General features: G+C 43.3%; 1 long non-coding RNA gene across 1 annotated transcript; it reads left to right on the top strand.

Annotated features, from left to right (window-relative positions):
• The first annotated feature begins 2070 nt into the window (after positions 1-2070).
• Positions 2071-17221, top strand: LOC308614592. Its single transcript, XR_014015413.1, has 3 exons — positions 2071-3424; positions 3863-3922; positions 16387-17221. It is a non-coding gene; the product is annotated as an uncharacterized lncRNA (long non-coding RNA).
• Positions 17222-18706: the final 1485 nt, after the last annotated feature.

Genomic DNA, 18706 nt, shown 5'->3' with positions numbered 1-18706 from the left:
GGCTCCGGCTGGGAAGGCGGGGCCACGTCGGGGCACGTTGACGCTCAAATAAACTTTATTGTCAGCCTCCTAGTTGTACAATAGGCAAAAAGCAACTGAGAAGCCAGTTACCTCTTGCTTTCCTCGCCGTCTTGATCATACAAACTGTTTAGTATTTTCAGTGTATTCATTCATTCATTTAATTATTATATGCCTCCTACATAATAGGTGCTCTTCTAACACTGCTAATGCAAAGACTTTTAGCAAGGTTCCTTTACGACTCTTTGGGAGTGATCCACAGGGAAACATACAACGGTAATACTGTGTGATAGTTCCAGACCTCACCAGCAGCCACGGAATCTTGAAGCCAGAAACCTGGACTTATCCTTTACTCCCTCTCACTGAAGTTACAACATCCAGTAGTTCATTGATTCCTGCTGTTCTCTCTCATGTCTCTCTCAAATCCCTCATCTTCTCCCAACCCCACTGATGCTGCCTCCAATCAGGCCCTCATCATTTTTGCTTTACTCTAATTGTCTGATTTCTTAGGTCCAGTCTTGCCTTCTCCAATCCATTCCCCCACACATCAATAATACTGATTTTCTAAAACAAAAACCTGTCCATAACAGTTTAATGCTTAGAATCTTTTAGTGGGTCCTCGTTGCCTTCTAGTAATAATCAAAACTTTTATTTTAACACCCTCTCGGATCCAGTCCCATTTGCTTTCAGACACTGGAGAGACAACAGTGAGCAAGACAGACTAAGCTTCTACTTCATGAAGTTTAAAAGGCCCTTGAGGGAAAACAAGCAATAAACAGACACACAGACACACCCTTTTGCAGTCAAAAAGGTAACTTGTTTTGAGGGAAGAGGATGTACAAAGGCAAGGAGTGAGCAGCAGCACGGCCCAGAGGGGCTAGAGCTTATGGGAGCTGGAGGGTAGGAGAGAATGACAGCTGATGAGACTTAGACAGAGGCAAGGACCTGATCAAGAAAGACCTTTCATGCCACACTAAGGTAAAAAGGGGGGGAAAGCAGCTTTTCAATTTTCTTTTCTGGAATTGACTCTTTAGTGCAAAAAACTAAGTTGTTTGCTCCTAACCATGTCTCTCTATTTCAGGCCCAAAGTTATCAGCCACTTGAAACTCTGGTCATCACCGCCAGGTGTGAGAAGATTGGAAGAGGATTCAGACACAGAGAAGGCTGCAGGGACCCCCAGACTCGAGCAGGGGTTAAAGCTAATTTTGGAAAAGACGTATAGCAGATTATAAGCATTCAACTTCTTTTTTATTTATAAACCATTTTGTCTTTTTTTTTCCTGCATTTGAAGGAGTCCTTTGGCTTATCTTGAATGAAGTGTCCAACAAGAAGTGAATCTTAGACAATTCCATTTCTGAAGACTGAGCCCTCTATGTATTTACATCAAGAAGGGGAAGTCGACTTTTATTATCAGATGACCTGAACTCCAATCTAATAGTTGACCAGGGGGTTGATAGGTCATTAATCCATCTGTTTAATTAGTCAACAAAGTTATTCAATATTGTCTGTGTGCCAGGCAGTCTTCTAGGCATTTTGGATGCACCTGTGACTTTTACACAGAAACCTCTGCCCTTGGAGAGCTTGCCATCTGGCAAGGGAAGATGAGCAATATAATTATAAGTAAGTAAATTATTTCATATTTTAGAAGGCAGTAAGTCCTATGGGAAAGTCATAAGATAAGAGGAATAGGAGGGGAGGTAGGGACAATGGAGGCAGTGGGCAACGATGCAGCTTGCAGTTTTCAACAGGATGGTCAGGTTAGGCCTCATTGAGAAGGTAAATGTAGAGATGTAAGGAGGTAAGGGAGTTAGCCACATGAATAAAAGGGGGGAAGACGGTTCTAGTAGAGTACTCAGTGCAAACGAGAGATGGGGAAGGTTTATATATTTTTACATAATTGAAAAATCAAAAGAATATTTCAGGACACAGGACAATTATATGAAAATCAAATTTTGTGTCCCTAAATAAAGTGGTATTGGAACACAGCCACACCCATTTGCTTACTGGCTGCTCTGGTGCTATAAACGTAGAGCTGAATGGTTATGACAGAGACACATGGCTCACAGAGCCTAGAATATTTGCAAGAGTTCATAGGGTTTCAGAAATGCAGAAGTGGCAATGTCAACATTATAACCAGGCCAATGCATTATCAAGTCAGACAACAAATCAGAGATAAAGGTTGCTCTTTGAGGTTATTTTCACAACTTGCAACATTTTTTTAAAGTCTTAGCAGTTTTTACTAGACCCCTTTGTTCAAATTATTCTTCCAAAGACAACAGAACAAGTTGGTAACACATAGGTATATCTACAGAAGTCTCTATCGCATAGAAAGACAAGCTTGATATTCTAATGAATGCTATCAATTTAATGCCATTAAATCAGATCTTTTTTAACACGTTGTAAATGCAGAGAGGTCTTTATTCTTCCTTGGGAGAGAACATCTCCTTCATCTCTTTCTGAGACTCTTCTGTTAATTATGAAGACTTGCGCCTTTTTTTTTTTTTTTAGGTCAGGCTCTGGAATTTCATGATTTCACATTAAAAGCATATGTGAGCCCATAAATTCCTTTGGGTGCTTGATCCAGGTTGGGTTAGGGTTTTGCCACTTATGCTTGAAATAGTCTTAACATGAGGACAGAGGCCAGAGAGAGTTAAAAGAAACAATCCAGAGCTGGTGGGACTCAGCATGGGATAAGCCGGGGATGGCTTAAAGGTGACCTCGGGAATGTCACATGTCAGAGAATTGAAGAATGGTGGATGCAGGCATAGAAACAGGAGCACTGGTACAAATGACCCAGTGGGGGAACATGAGAAATCAGGTTCTGGACCTACTGAGTTTGAGGTGATGGTTGATGTAAATGTGAAGGAAACCAGAATATGTCACCGCAAAATAAGTGTACCTCTTTGACATAAAAATTATTTTGAGCTGAAGGCAATTGAGAAGCAGCAAACCCAGAAAAAGCTCCCCTTTTTTGCCTAAAGGCAGGTTATAAATTCTCCTTTTACTAGAGGTAGACTCTCATCAGCCCAGAGATGCAACAGAGAAATCTGCAAACAAACCTTACTCCATTAGTTTCCTCCCATGTATTTATCTTCCCTCCTTAGTTGGCCACCCTTGGAAGACTAAAACTGTCCTGTTATTTCTCTACAAATGTACTGTTCTCTGTCAAAAATGCTCTGTAAGCTGGAATTCTAAGCTGCCATTTTGAGTTACTTTTGGTTTAGGTTCTCCTGCATGATGCATGCTGCATGTGTTAATAACTGGATTGGTTTTCTCTGGTTAATCTGTTTTTTGTTGTTGTTGTTGTTACAGGGGTTTCAGCCAAGAACTCAGAGGGTAGAGGGAGAATTATGATGTTTCTTCGCTTACACCCGTGAACGCTCCTGAGATTCAGGAGTGAGCTTGAGTGAGTGGTCCAGGCTAGAGATGTCAGCTGAGGAGCCGTCAGTATAAAGCTGTAGTTGAACCATGAGGATGGGCTCCCTGAGAAACCATGGAAAGAAAAGAGGGTGCTGGTGACTGCATCCTAGGAAAACCCGGTATTCATAGTTAAGTGGGAGTAAGAGGAAAAGTCATGGAAAAGTGACTTTCATGAGAAAAATGGTTGGAAGGAGAAAGAAAACCAGGAATATGTCACATCCCAAAAGGCAGCGAGGAAAGGGTTTGGAGAGGCAACGTTGGGAGCAGGGCAATGGAGATCAACATTTGTGTTGACAGAATTTTGACGAAGCTTCCCCTAAACATTATAGAAGAGCCAATTCTGAATGCTTGAAAGCAAGTAATGAATAAGGCAGAGCTTATGATCTCATATATTAACATATAAATTAAATAATTTGCTTTCCAGATCTCCTGTGGATACTGTTATTCCCTCTTTCCTCTCCTCGACACCCCAGTGAACCGTCAGGTAGATTTGCTAACTCTCTGAATCACCCACAAAGTCTTAGTCATTTCCCTCTTTTCTAATTTTTTTTTTTTTTTTTTTTTTTTTTTTTTTTTTTTTGTGGTACGCGGGCCTCTCACTGCTGTGGCCTCTCCCGTTGCGGAGCACAGGTTCCGGATGTGCAGGCTCAGCGACCATGGTTAACGGGCCCAGCCACTCCGTGGCATGTGGGATCCTCCCGGACCGGGGCACGAACCCGTGTCCCCTGCATCAGCAGGCGGACTCTCAACCACTGCGTCACCAGGGAAGCCTCCTCTAATATTTTTAATTATTATTATTTTATTGAGGTGTAGTTGAACTACAATATTATATGTTTCAGATGTACAACATAGTGATTCACAATTTTGAAAGATTATACTCCATTTATAGCTATTATTTAATATAGGCTATATTCTGTGATGTACACTATATCCTTGTAGCTTATTTATTTTATACATAGTAGTTTGTACCTTTTAGTCCCCTACCCCTATCTTGCCTTTCCCTTCTTCCCTCTCCCCACTGGTAACCACTGGTTTATTCTCTATGAGTCTGTTTCTGTTTTGTTATATTCACTAGTTTGTTTTATTTTTTTAGATTCCACATCTAAGTGATATCATACAATATTTGTCTGTCTCTGTCTGACTTATTTCACTAAGCATAGTACTGGCTAAATCGTCCTTTTTTCAAATTTCTGAGAACTGGTCTTTCTCCAGGATACTAGGAGTTGGGCAGGGGCTGCCACTACAGGGCTCCCTATAGTGTTGGGAAGTCAGGTTTCTCAAAGGCCCTTTGATCATCTTGTAAAGGGCATTGTCCTGACAAGTGGGCTCCAAATGCAGGCTTCACGTTGGAGCCAGACTTCCCAGGGTTCCTCTCTGCAAACCACAGCACTGGAGCTCAGCCTGCAGGCTGTAAAGAAGGGAGGAGATGGGGAACTCCTCCAGACTTGCCCTAATCCTACACTGGCTCTCAGATACGAGGACATTTTATGTAAAATTTCATTTTGATGCGGGAACACAAGATTCTCTACCTTGTACTTCAAAGTCTCACAGAACTATTCTGTGCTCAAATGACATGTAAAAACCCCAAGTAACTCACAGTGGGTCAATCTAGGAGGAAGTCAGTCCTGGGTGAGGGTGGAGAGCATTCATTCATTCATTCATTCAGCAGATATTTATTGAGCATCTGTTCTGTACCATGCTAGATACTTGAGATATACTGATGATAAAGACAGATCTGATCTTTATCTTCACGGAACTTATAGCCCAACAGGGAGACAGAAAACAGCAACAAGGCAAAGGAGATAGAGACAAACAGAAAGGTCTCTGATTTAGACAGGGTAGTCAGAAGAGGCCTCTTGAAGGTGGTGACCTTCGGGCTGAGTCACAAAGTATGAGCTATTACTGGATGTCCAAATGAGAAAAAAGGCAGAGAAAATAGCATGAGCCAAAAATCTCTTTGGCAGGAAGGACATGATAACTGTGGAACCGAAGACAGAGCAGGGTGGAGGAGGGCATGAGCAAGGTGGGTGGTGGTATGTTTGTGTTAAGTGGGAAGGGAGTGATGGTAGGGAAAGGGCAGGTGATAAAGATTCTCTTCTCAGCCTACCTTGAGCCTCTCTTCGACTAGGTCTTAAGCTTGATCTATAAAGACTTGAACAAACACTAACATATTTTCTAACAGCTCAAGGCCACATCCCTAAGATAACCCTAGCCCCCCCCCGTTAAAGTACCTACCTAAGAAAACTCAAGGCTGTCAAAAAATTTGCTGTCTGTTCTGGCCATGACCTGAGGATAAGCCCTCTGTCTCTCAGTCTCTATTGGAAGATAGTATCCTAACTTCCATAGTGGCCAGCCAGCAGACACAGCTAGTCTAATTGCACTTATACTGACTAGCGCTTTGTAATCTTGCACTTCCTTGGCAAATCCAGGTTGAGTTCTGTTCATGGTGGACTCTTTCTTGTTGCAAAATGTATTGCTGATTAAAATCTGTCCTTACCACTTTAACTAGCGTCTGGCTGTGTTTATCTTTGACACAGGTCAGCAGGGCCTTGGAAGCCAAGAAATCTGGATTTTCTTCCAAGTGCAAAAGAAAGCCATTGATGGTATTAAACAGAGGGTGACAAGCTGCGACTTGGGCTTTATGATCCTCCTGACTGCTGGGTGGGTGGAGAACAGAGTGTAGCTGGTAAAGCATAAGAAACTGGGAGGCCTGTTAGGAGGCTGCTGCAGTGATTAGGGAACAGGGGCAAATTTCAGGGCAGGCTGTCTGGTATATTTTCATGTATATGAGAGGGGATTAGCTATTGCAAATTACCCTTTCCCCTCTTTTCAGCCATGTTTATGGATGATGGAGTGTCATCCCTATAAACTGTTCACCCTCATACCTCCTGTTCATTACTCAGCATTGCTGGAAAAGCTGGAGAGCCATTTGGATAATTTTTCCTTTATAGTAAAATACATTCTAAAGAGCAAGAGCACATTAGATAGAAAAGGAGAAATACAGCCCCTGTCAGTCAAGACATATTTCTCAGCTCTCCCATTTTGACGCTTAATTCAAACAGATTTTCCTATTTTCCAGTGAGACGCAGGCCCCAATTCCTCTCCTCGGCTCAGGAAAAGCTTTTTCTTTTAAAAAGCTCCCTGGAAAATATGGTAAATGTGCTACTACATTTGGGGTTTAATAATAAAGAGGAAAATTTTTGCTCTTCACTCTCATCCCCACTTAAACACTGTTTCTCTTTATTTTTCATGTTTGCTGCATCATTCTTACTTAGCTTTGGCCAGTGAGAGCAGCGGCAGCAGCCTCCTGGGAATTCCATGTTAGGTGCCTAACATCCCATGCTGGGCACGGGTGTTAGCCTCCGGGACGGGCATTCTCTCTCATCCTTTCCTCTCCAGCTGTCATCACGAAATCTCCCCCATGGTGGTGTTGGAACCTGAGACCTGACCTCACTGGTCCCACTAATGACTATGCAGGAATAAATAATTTAGATTGATAATGACGGTTTGAGCTATTTTCCCAATGAACCCAACTTTCTGGCAGCCCTAGTCTTCAGAGTTCAGCAGAGTGTGTGTCTTTAAAAGTGCTGCCTTTTTCACACTCTTTCCTCACAGTCAGGAAGTATTTGGAATTTTCGTTTGTTTTTATAAATTTTATTTATTTATTTTTGGCTCCGTTGGGTCTTCGTTGCTGTGCGCAGGCTTTCTCTAGTTGCGGCGAGCGGGGGCTACTCTTAGCGGCAGTGCGCAGGCTTCTAATTGCAGTGGCTTCTCTTGTTGCAGAGCATGGGCTCTAGAGTGCAGGCTCAGTAGTTGTGGTGCATGGGCTTAGTTGCTCTGCGGCATGTGGAATCTTCCTGGATCAGGGCCCGAACCTGTGTCCCCTGAATTGGCAGGTGGATTCTTAACCACTGCGCCACCATAGAAGCCCTGGAATTTTTTATTTTTTTTAAGTACAGATCTGCTCCTGACAATCGGCTTCTTTGATAGCGGGAAATAAAGTAGGGATAGATAGGGAAATAAAGTAGGTGCCAGCCTGTCCAATCCAAGCATTGCTGGAGAAAGTGAAATAAAACGGTTCACAAATGTGAGCCGAATTTCTGCTTGAACCTCCTTTCCACTTGTGGTAGAAGCTCAATCACAGTCAACTTATGATATGATGAGTCCATTATGATCTCGTTTCCAAGGGTTGTGCCTGAATTTGGGGGACATTCAGAAACGCCAAGGAATGGGTGGTGGATCAGTGTCCTCACAGACCACCGCCTGCACCCCCGGTACCCCAGGATGTTCTCATTTCTGCCCAGTGTTTGGTTGTTGGTGCACAAGTCACTGCTGGCCCGCTTCATGCCCACAGCCGAGTCTCTAGGTTCTCTGTGCTGTGCTGCCCTCAGTTGTTCTGGAACATCTCACTGCTCTTGCACCATCTAAGTGACAGAACTCCACTTCCATGGCCTCTGGGACCCAGGGGACTGCAGCGCTGATCCTCTGCTGGTGCCTGTTTAACTGAGTAACTCAGCCCCATCTGCCTATGTCAGACCGCAAACCAGTGGCCCACACGTGGTCCTCAGATATGTTTTGTTTCATCTGAACTACTAAAAAATTAAAATTAGATCCAACACTTAGAAGATTTCACATATTTCAGATCCTCCTCCCATGCTTTCCTATCTCCTTGCCTTCTCTGAGCCCACCAATAGACTTATATCACCTTTAAAAAGCCATCCCCTGCAATATGCCTCAAAATACCACTTCAAGCTTACTTTTTCCAGTTCTGCTTTACATTCGACACTGTATGGAGCTAGAGACTTGACATTCCCTGAACCCCAGTGCTTCTTAAACTATTTGTGGCAAAGGACCAATTAAAAAATTTCCAATTGATTGCAATAGTAAAAAACAAAAGAGTTTAACAGTAAATAAAAATGAAATAAAAGGACATAAACACAAGCTCAATTTTTAAAAAAGTATTAGTTTGAACAGAAAATTACTCCTTCAAATTACTATATAAAATTTTTAAATGCTTACTACCAGTTTCTCTACTTAACTCATTGTGGATCAGTAGCAGTTGTAAGTACGGCCCTGAACAACTCCCAGATTTCTCTGCTTCTGTGCCTTTGCTTATGCTGTTCCTCCACCTTGAATGCTGTGCCCATTGCTGTCCACCCTCCCTGCCTTCCCTGGCCTTCAGTACCATGCTCATCTTCTCAAGACCTCCTGATCTTACAAGGTCCTTTCAAATGCCACCTCTGCTAGGAGGCCTCTTTCCTGCTCTTTGAGGCCCCATGGAACACAGATTGACTGTCATCCTTTGGGCATTGTATTATGATCATGGTGTACTGGTGTCATTATACCCTCGCCTGATATTCCACTTCCTGAGCTTGAGGACTTTCTTTCCCATGGTACTAACACAGAGCCTTGTATCTAGTAAGCTGTCAACACATACTTGCTGATTTGATACTTCAGTTAAAAAAATAAAGATACCAGGACTTCCCTGGTGGATCAGTGGTTAAAAATCTGCCTGCCAAAGCAGGGGACATGGGTTCGATCCCTGGTCCAGGAAGATCCCACATGCCGTGGAGCAACTAAGCCCATGTGCCAAAACTACTGAGCCTGCGCTCTAGAGCCTCCGAGCCACAACTACTGAGCCCATGCACCTAGAGCCCGTGCTCCGCAACAAGAGAAGCCACTGCAATGAGAAGCCCGCGCACCGCAACAAAGAGTAGCCCCCGCTCGCCGCAACTAGAGAAAGCCCATGCGCAGCAACGAAGACCCAATGCAGCCAAAAATAAATAAAATAAAATAAATTAATTAAAAAACAAAAGACAACAACAAAAAACAAAAAAAGATGCCACTGGGTTGCTCACATAGCATTAGTGGCAGAGGTGGGAACAAAACTCAGGCTCTTAGTTTCATTCTCAAGAATTCTCAAAAATATAGCCTTAAAACTTGAGATCTCTATTATAGAGCATCACAGAAAAATCTGATTAACAGAAGAAAACCATAGGTCTATTTATTATTGCCAAGTGAAATTTGACAATCTGAATGTCTTACTGAATTTGAATGAAGGCTCAGGCACCTTGAGGAAGCACATGAAAAGGCCCTGGAATTAGAATCCACATGTTCTTTGACCTTGGTTCACGTTCACCCAAGATTTGGTCATTCCTGATTCTCTTTCCAGCTTAAAAAAGGGGCGGGGGAGCGACTCCAGAGAACTGAGAAATCCAAAAGGGACATTACTAAGGGGGCTGCTGGCAGGAGTTCATCCAGCCTCAGAGAGACTGTTCTTGGAAAAGAACACCCTGGAGAGCTGCAACAATGAAGGAACCAGGCACCTTGGGAGGGATAGCGAGGTCCTGGAAAACCCTGCCTACGCTTTCAGGGCCTCTTTGAAGTTGAGGGCGGTCAGACTATTTCTAGTTTCTGAGGTTTTAGGTATGTTTTTAAAATCAAGGACCACCAAACCTTGTAAAAATTGTGGTATACATTAAATGTTTAATGTACAGCAAATTAACACTTTTTGCACGCACACACACACACACATACACTCTCTCTCTCACACAGATAAGAAGACTGCACATGTAGCCTCACGTGGAACTTTAGCTCAAAGTCTGTATGTAAGGCTGTTTGTGGGTATGAGGCCTGGGATGGGGGTTGAGGTTGGTGGTAGGAAGACCCAATGCTGATGGTTTATGGCTGATTTCCCCTCCTTTCTGCCCCAAAGAGTTCAGATGTTTGCTTCCTATTCTACCTTGGGAACCATTTGCAGCCATCTTCTCTCTCTATTCAAACATTCCCTGACCATCTCATTCATTCTTAGGGTTCTAATTGCCATGTTTGCCGACTGTCAAATCTATACCCTCAGGTCTGGCCTCTCTCCTGAAGCCCAGATCCTTGTATCCAGTCTTTGTACCCAATGCCCACTGGACATTTCCATCCCTCTTGACACCTCAAACTCAATGTTTCTAAAAATAAAGCCCACTCTCTCTTCCTTTTCCTTTCGTATTCCTCAGTCTCTGATTCTGTGCTCCAGATCCAGTTGACCATGACAAGGCCCAGCCTGGAACTCCCTCTCACCTTTCCCCGCCATTTCCCTTTGCCCAGTTCCTGCCTACGCAGCCCTAAGATGGCATTTCCCTTACTCCAGAAAGCTGCCGCTAACTCCTTGGAACAGGCTGGGCCCCTGGCCACACACTTTCATCCAACTGACCTGCTATTCTGTTTACTTACCACCATGGTCAGAAGTTAATTAATTGTGGACTTTTTCTTTTTATGACTGTTCCCACTGCTAGCAGATAAGCCCCGTGACTGTATGGATCGTTTCTACCTTGTTCGCTGCTCTATTGCCAGGGTCTGGTATATGGTACCCAGAATGCTGTAGGCACTTAATAATTATGTATTGACCGACTGACTAAATAAATGAATCCTGTCTCTCCTCTGCTTAAAACACTTCAAGCTGGCAGTCTTAAAGTCCCGTCCGTTCAGCATGGGGTCTGAGGTCCTATATGTCTGAAGCCTGTCTACATTCCTTCCCACCCTCATTCTATTGGTCCTGTATAGTCTAGTGGGTAAGAGTTCAAGTTTTATAATCTGATGGCCTGAGTTCAGGGATCCCAGCTGTGCCACTTACTAATAATTTTCCTTGGAATATTACTAATAATTTTACTACTAATATTTTTTCTACTTACTAATAATTTTCCCTGGGAAAATTATTAAAGCTTTCTGTGCCTCAGTCTCCTGTCTTTTTAAAATTATTAATTAATTAATTAATTTGTTGAAAAGTGTAAACAATCAAAATGACTTATAGGCAGGACTTGTATATACATATGTACACATGGGCCAGTGACCCCTGTGGAGGGCCTGGGTCATCCATAGGAGAGGAAGGAGGGCCCAGTGTAGGGCCATGGCACGAAGGAAGAAGCCCCTCTATTTCTGGGGGTGGAGGTTGTGTGGAAGGAACAGCATTAACAGAGGAGTATGTCCAGCTTTGCACGTGAATATCCTGGGCACATTCTGCTGTTCTTACTTCTGCAATGCTCTATATGCTCTGGTTGTAGCTTTGCTCCTAATTTGGCTGTGATCTTGGGAAACAAATTCTTGAAACTTCAGTTCTCTCATCTATAAAACAGAGACCCAATCAACTGCCCTGACTGGGTTGATATTTATCTGCATTCCCTTCTACGGCAGAACTGACTGATTTGACCATGTCTGTTCTGACTGTGCAGTGTCCATGCCTTTCTATTTGTTAATTTTTGAATATCCACCCTGACCCGTAACTACACAGTATGTATAAATGTATGGTCACTGCCTTTTGATGTTCATATTTACTAAATATTAGTCTTTTTTTTTTTTTTTTTTTTTGCGGTACAACGGGCTTCTCACTGTTGTGGCCTCTCCCACTGCGGAGCACAGGCTCCGGACGCGCAGGCTCAGCGGCCATGGCTCACGGGCCCAGCCGCTCCGCGGCATGTGGGATCTTCCCGGACCGGGGCACGAACCCATGTCCCCTGCATCGGCAGGCGGACTCTCAACCACTGCGCCACCAGGGAAGCCCCTAAATATTAGTCATTTGCATACCACTTTCTGATTTACCCTGTATTCTCATTTTACCTACACTACTTTTTTGGCTAAGTATTTTTGTTTAAATTTGACTCACTTTTTGCTTATACCCACTTTAGCCTTGTTCTAAACCAGAATACTCTTAAAATCATGAATTTTATAGGCATGTAGTACTTTTTAAATACACACAAAAATATATACACAACTGTTTCAGTGTGTAACATTCCCCTATATACTGTCTACCATCATCTTGGGTAAAGGTATGCACACTACCCTTTGGGGATCTCATAGACCAGTAGTTCTCAAAGAGTGGTCCCTGGACCAGTAGCATCAGCATCCCCTGGGAACTCATTAGAAATGCACATTCTCCAGCCCCACCCCAGACATACTGAATCCAAGTCTCTGAGGGCGAGGCTAGCAATCTGTGTTTTGACAAGCCCTCCAGGTGATGTGCTCAAGATTGAGAACAGCTGTTGGCGACCTTTCTGGGCTGTCATGAGCTGACTGCTTCTACACAGGAGTCCCTAACTCAGACCCTTTCCTAAGCCTTGGCTCAGCCCTGCCTCCTTCAGGGCTTTTCATCGGTCCTTGTTCAACCACTGAGACTGGAACAACCATGAGAGCACACACCTGCTCTTCCTGCAGCTCACACAGCTGGATCCCCACAGAGGCAGCTTCTTTTGGTACAATTTCCTTCCCACTTCTATTGTTTCCCAACCTTTCAAGCATTGAGCTGATCAACTTCAGAGGAAGAAATAGGTCAAATCCTCTTTTCCATAAAAGCTAATTACCTTCTCTGTCCTCCTCATTCTGTCCTGTGAGATGTGGGAGTCCTTGTTCCTCTTTGACCCAGCTTGGTCCTCCATGTGGTTGATGGCCTTCTCACCACTGGGCAGGTGGCAGGAGGCCCCCAGTTGTCCACAGATGCTCTAAGACACTTTCTTGTCCTTTGACAAGAGACTCTGTCCCTGGAGGGAGAAGTATAGGACCTTGTAAGGATCTGGCTTTGCTCAGCTCCTGACACTACAGCAGAGGTACCACTGTTTCCTTCAGGGTTTTTTCACTTCTGTTCTCCACTTGCACTCTCTTCTTTGCTGACTTCAGCTATTTTGTAGCTTCAGCTGTGAAGCCTAAACCTGTCTGTCCAATCACCTCTCAGAGAAGCTCTAATTCTGCATTTCCCAGGCTAGCCCCATCCTCTGTACCTCATAGACAGCAACTGCAAAGCTGAACATATCACCTTTGTGGGGAAGGAGAAAACCTCTTGCCTCTAGCCTTCTAAATTCTCAGCTGGGGCCCCGTTACAAAAGAGATTGATTAATGAGAGAAACACAAACAAATTTATTCACAGGTATACCTCGTGTATACGTATATGGGAGACACCCAGGAAAAAATGAGTAACTCTCCAAGAGGTGGCTTAGAATTCAGGCTGAAATACCATCTTCGCTAAAAACAAAAAACCGGTGTGGGGAAGGCCAGTCATGGGGGCAATAACCAGGAAAAGCACGGTGGTTTGTTACGCAGATTTAAGTCCCTGCCTTTTCCGTGGATGAGTGTCTTGTGATTTAGGGTCACCCTTCTCTTCCTGGTACAGAGAGGGAGACACGCTTACAGATGGAGAGTTCCTTTATAAATATAAATTTCCCATATTAAAGGGCAACTTGTACTCTACTTTCAGAGCTTATCTGCTGTCTGCTGTTTTAAAAGACAATCAGCTCAAAATAATCCTTATACCAAAGGGGCACACTGTCTGTGATGAATCCACCTGTTCTCTTGCATTTCCCATCCCAGCTTACGGAACCAAAGTCTACTGTATCATCCAAGCTAGAAAACCTTCTCTCTTCCTCACTCCCACATTTAAGGGGTCTTCAAGGCACCGTGATTCTACTTCTTCATCCTGAATCTTTCCTCCTCTCCATCCTGAAGCCACTTTCTTAGTGAAGGCCCTCAATATGTTATTGTTATTACAGCTTCCGGGCTGGAGTGGAATTCTAAATAACAAGTAAAATCATTAGCATATTTAGCACTTTGCTGCTAAAGCTTTTTCAGGGTCTCCGTACCACCTCCAGGATCAAGTTCAACACCTTTGAAAATAAGGCCCTCAAGCACCCGGCCCCAGACTTCTTTTCCTGCCTTGATCCCAAAGCACACTGGACATGCTGGGAGCTTTCTGGCCTCCTGGTCTGGGAGACCTTCCCGAAGCCTCTCCTTTCCCACCATCCCTGGAATCCCAGCTCTCATGTCAACCCTGTGCAGGTTCCTTGACTTTTCCCTGCATCCAGCCAAGCCTGGGCCCTGTTCTCGGCACCATCAAGATCTCTTCAGTGAGGGCAGGGCTTCTGCAGAGGGGTGGTCTCTCACTCACCCTGGCCCCCACAGGGCCCAATGCATATACTCCTGTGAAGCCAGCACTCAGCAGCCTACAGAGATCAACCCTCTTCCTGACAGGTGCTGGGAAGGAGAAAGCTTTCCTTGACCCTCTTAGGGTCCCTGAATGGGTCTAAAAATTAAACTGACAAAGGCAGATTAACAGGAGAAAAGCATATGAATTAAAAAAATTTTTTTACATGTACGTGAGATTACTCACAAGAGAATGAAGACTCAAAGAAGTGACCAGAGCAGGAAGATTTTATATTTCTTAGACAAAGACACAATACATTTGTGAAGAATTGACAAGACAAAGGAGTTTGGGCTAGGGATGGTTCAACTAGGCCAAGGCAGTCCTTATCTTCCTCAACCCTTATCTTCCTTAACAAGGATAAGTGTTAGTTTAATGAGGTTTGTTTACAGATTCCTCTGGTGCCATCTCTGGGCTGATAAGAGTCTATCTCCAGTAAAAGGAGAATTTATTTCCTGCCTTTAGGCAAAAAAAGGGAGAGCTTTTCCTGGGTTTGCTGCTTCTTAATTGCCTTCAGCTCAAAATAATTTTTATGTCAGAGAGGCATATTTTGGGGTGACATAGTCTGGTTTCTCTCACCAGCTCCCCTATAGCTGCAGAGTGCCCACATCCAAACACAAAGAGTTATTAACACAGTTCCATTCACCCCAAACAAATCTGGAAGTCCAGAGCAGGCCCAACATTTTGTCTGAAGTCACCAGGGCACTAAGCAAGCATGCCCACCTCCCATCCACGCTAGACCTCTTAGACAACACTGACCATCTTAAGAAGTGTGAATGAAAAATGCCACCCGCCATATCAGTAAATGAAGGATGTTGCAGCCATCAAGCCAATATAGCCGCCCCAAAAGTGATCCCTGAGGGGACTCAGGGTGGGAAAGAACAGGATAGTGGCCCTACATAGCTAAGGTGAATATCAAAGGAATGATTTCAATGAGCCCAGGCTCTCACACGTTCCCATACATAGAAAAGTGCTAAATTCATTAACTTGAGGTATCTGTTTTGTTTTGTTTGCGGTACGCAGGCCTCTCACTGTTGTGGCGTCTCCCGTTGCGGAGCACAGGCTCCGGACGCGCAGGCTCAGCGGCCATGGCTCACGGGCCCAGCCGCTCCGCGGCATATGGGATCTTCCCAGACCGGGGCACGAACCCGTGTCCCCTGCATCGGCAGGCAGACTCTCAACCACTGCACCACCAGGGAAGCCCCTGGTTGTTTTTATATTAACAGTAATCTTTTGAAGTTCCAACTGCCTGGTCTTTGTTGCAAAAAATTATCCTGGCTTCTCCCTTACCTCTTTGGAGCAGTCCCTCAGAGCTATCTGAGAGGCTGCGTCCTGGGCTTAAGTCCTCAGTTTTGTCCGCCAAATAAAACATAATTCTTAACTTTTAGGTTATTCATTTTTTTCAGTCGACAGAACCTAGAACCCAAACTAGCGTCCCTCCTAACCTCCACAGCTTCCTGTCTACATTATGTCACTTTAATTAGCATAACTTTACTAGTCCAGAGACTCTTACCTTGGAAAAGCAGGTTGCAAATCTTTGTTTCATTGTAGAAATTTCTGGCAGGTCTCAAGTCATCAGTAGACAGTCTGCATTCCTCGACTCTCCTTACCCTGTTGTATCCGCCAATCCTAATCTATTATACCACAATCCTCTCCCAGTCCTAATCAAGCCTCTCTGATCTGCCTTAAACTAGACCTCAGTCTTAATAAATCAGACCTTGCCCTTCCCTTATCAAGACACTATCAGCCTTCCTTAGGGAGGCAAACAATGAACACAGCTTTGCCATAGTAACGGGTGATTTGAAAGCCAGCATTCATTCAACAAGGCTGTGTGTACTCTCCTGACTAACTAGGGATTGTTAGTTTGCATTCAACGAGAGTTTTGTTCCCTCATCAAGTTCAACGATGAATAAGTTCTATATCTTCAGATGCTAACGCCCATGTACTGTGAAAAACTTGGCCAGGCATGGAGACAGTAACCAAAATGCTTTTGTCTCTAGATCAAAACCTACCTCTGGCTTCTTCCTGGAATCAAAACCCACCTGCAGCTGTAAACGCGATGATAAGGTGCCTTCTGAGAACTGACCAGCAGAGGGTGCTCTTGAGAAAGAAGAATCCTTTGGAAGCTTCTTCCTGTCAGGGACCGGAAAATTCCCACACAGGAGGCACCACTTAATTTTAATTATTGTAATTCATGGTGAATGCAAGCAGAGCTTCCTCAGGACATAAACCAGAACAGCCACGGAGTGATAGAGGTGCCAAAGGTGGGAAACCCAGCAGAAGAACCTACCCAAAGTGGTACTCAGATGAGAATTTGAAGCCTCCAGTAGGGTTTTGCCTTCTTAAAGATTCCTGCAATAACAGGATTTCGTCCCAAGTAATTCTGAAACCTGCCACATTTAGGTCATGCCACGCTGAAGTCCTTTGGAACTACTTACTCTGGGTTCCTGAGAAATTATTCTCAAGATTCAAGCAGAAAGTCACTCGGAGACAAGAGTTGGCAAACTTTTTCTGGTACTAATAAGGATTTTCACTTTTGTAGGCCATATAGTTTCTGTCACAACTTCTCAAATCTGCTGTTGTAGCTCAAAAGCCGGTACAGAAAATACAAAATGAGTCGGCGTGGCTGTATTCTAATGAAACCTAATTTAGGGACCCTGAAATTTGGATTTTATATAATTTTCACAGGTCACAGTTTTTCTTTTGTTTTTTTCAACCGTTTAAAAATGCAAAAATTATTTTTAGCTTATAGGCCATACAAAACCCAGCCGGGTTTATCCCATGGACTGCGGTTTGCCAACTCCCACTCTAAGCCATCTCTCGACACAAATTTTTAACTCCATCTGTAATTTCTATATCTCTTTGAGAGAATATCCTTGTAAATTTTTCTCTCTGGGACCATCTAGAAATATTCAGCCTCCAAGAAAGATGAAGGAACCAAACATCTCTTTGAGGTCCTGCTATGTCTATTACTGAGCAAAGAGCTGTTGAAAATTCAGAAGTTATTAAAAACACATGATTCTCAAGGATCACCACAACTACTTTTTCTGGTGTGAAATGGATTGTAAGAGCCTTTTGAGAGCAGGGTACACACCAAGTTCATCTTTTTCTTACTCAGTTTAGCTCAGTGCTTGGCATCCAAGGGGATCTCAGTTGTAGGGAAAAACCTGTGCTTCAGGGGAAAGTACACTCCTCTGAGTTATTCAGTTCTGGTTCCTGGGGGGCTCTATCCCTTTCCTTGCCTTTGAGCTACTGTATGACTCTGTGAGTTGTAGATAACTGATAGCACTGTGAAATAGCTCTTGGTTAGACAAGCAACTACGTTCTGTCTAGTGAAGTTTCAATTCGCTTCTCTTCGACTTTGTGAAAGAGGCTAGTTTTACATCCATTTGCAAATCCACTTCAGTATTCCTCATCTGTAAATGTCTCTGCTGTTTGACATTTGCTTTGTACCTATTGTAACACTTGCCTGGTTTCCCTATCAACAATGAGTTAAATCAAATCTTTGACATGTGTTTATTTTACACCTGTGGGAGAGTCATGATTCTACTTTTTTTTTTTTTTTGGTGGAAAATTATCTCCTAACACGCTGTTTAATTGTGAAATTGAATTCAGGAATGTTTTCCTAGAAGACATTTGAACAGCATCCAAGGGGACAACCTAAAACACTTCTATCTCCCCCTTTTGAATCAAATCATCTTCTCTCCTCAAATTCTACTCACGCCTCTGCCACAAAATAGCTGCATGATTTTAAATGAGCTTAAATTTTCCCACCTGCCAAAGAAGGGGTTGGACTAGAAAACTATTGATAAGGCAGCATTTCTCAAACTTTATGGTCTAAGGACTCATTTTCACTTTTAAAAATTATTGATAACCTCCTTGAATTATGAAGACTTTTGTTTAGGTGGATTGTATCTATTCTATTTACCATATTAGTAATTAAAACTGAAAATTTTTCTTAACATATGCATCTATTAATTCATTGAAAATAACAATAACAACCCCATTACATGTTAACATATATAACTATGTTGTCCAAAACAAAAAATGTATATAATGAGAAGAGTAGCTTTGTTTTACAATTTTGCAAATCTTTTTAGTGATCAGCTTAATAGAAGACTGCTGAATTCTCACGTGTGTTTGCATTCAATCTGTTGTGACATCGATATCATTGTAGCCTCTCAAATCTCCACTCTACACACTCATGAATGAAAGTAGAAGAGGCAACTAACATCCTAGTATTATTATAAAAATAATTTTGACCTAGCAGACCCCCTGAAAGGATCTCAGGGACCCTTAGGAATTCCCGGAACACTCTTT

The sequence above is a fragment of the Mesoplodon bidens genome (genome assembly GCF_964165515.1).
Source record: "Mesoplodon bidens genome assembly, chromosome: 3".
In the NCBI taxonomy this organism is placed as follows: Eukaryota; Metazoa; Chordata; class Mammalia; order Artiodactyla; family Ziphiidae; genus Mesoplodon; species Mesoplodon bidens.
Note: the sequence above shows the minus strand (reverse complement) of the source record. Positions and strands in the feature narration are given on the sequence as shown.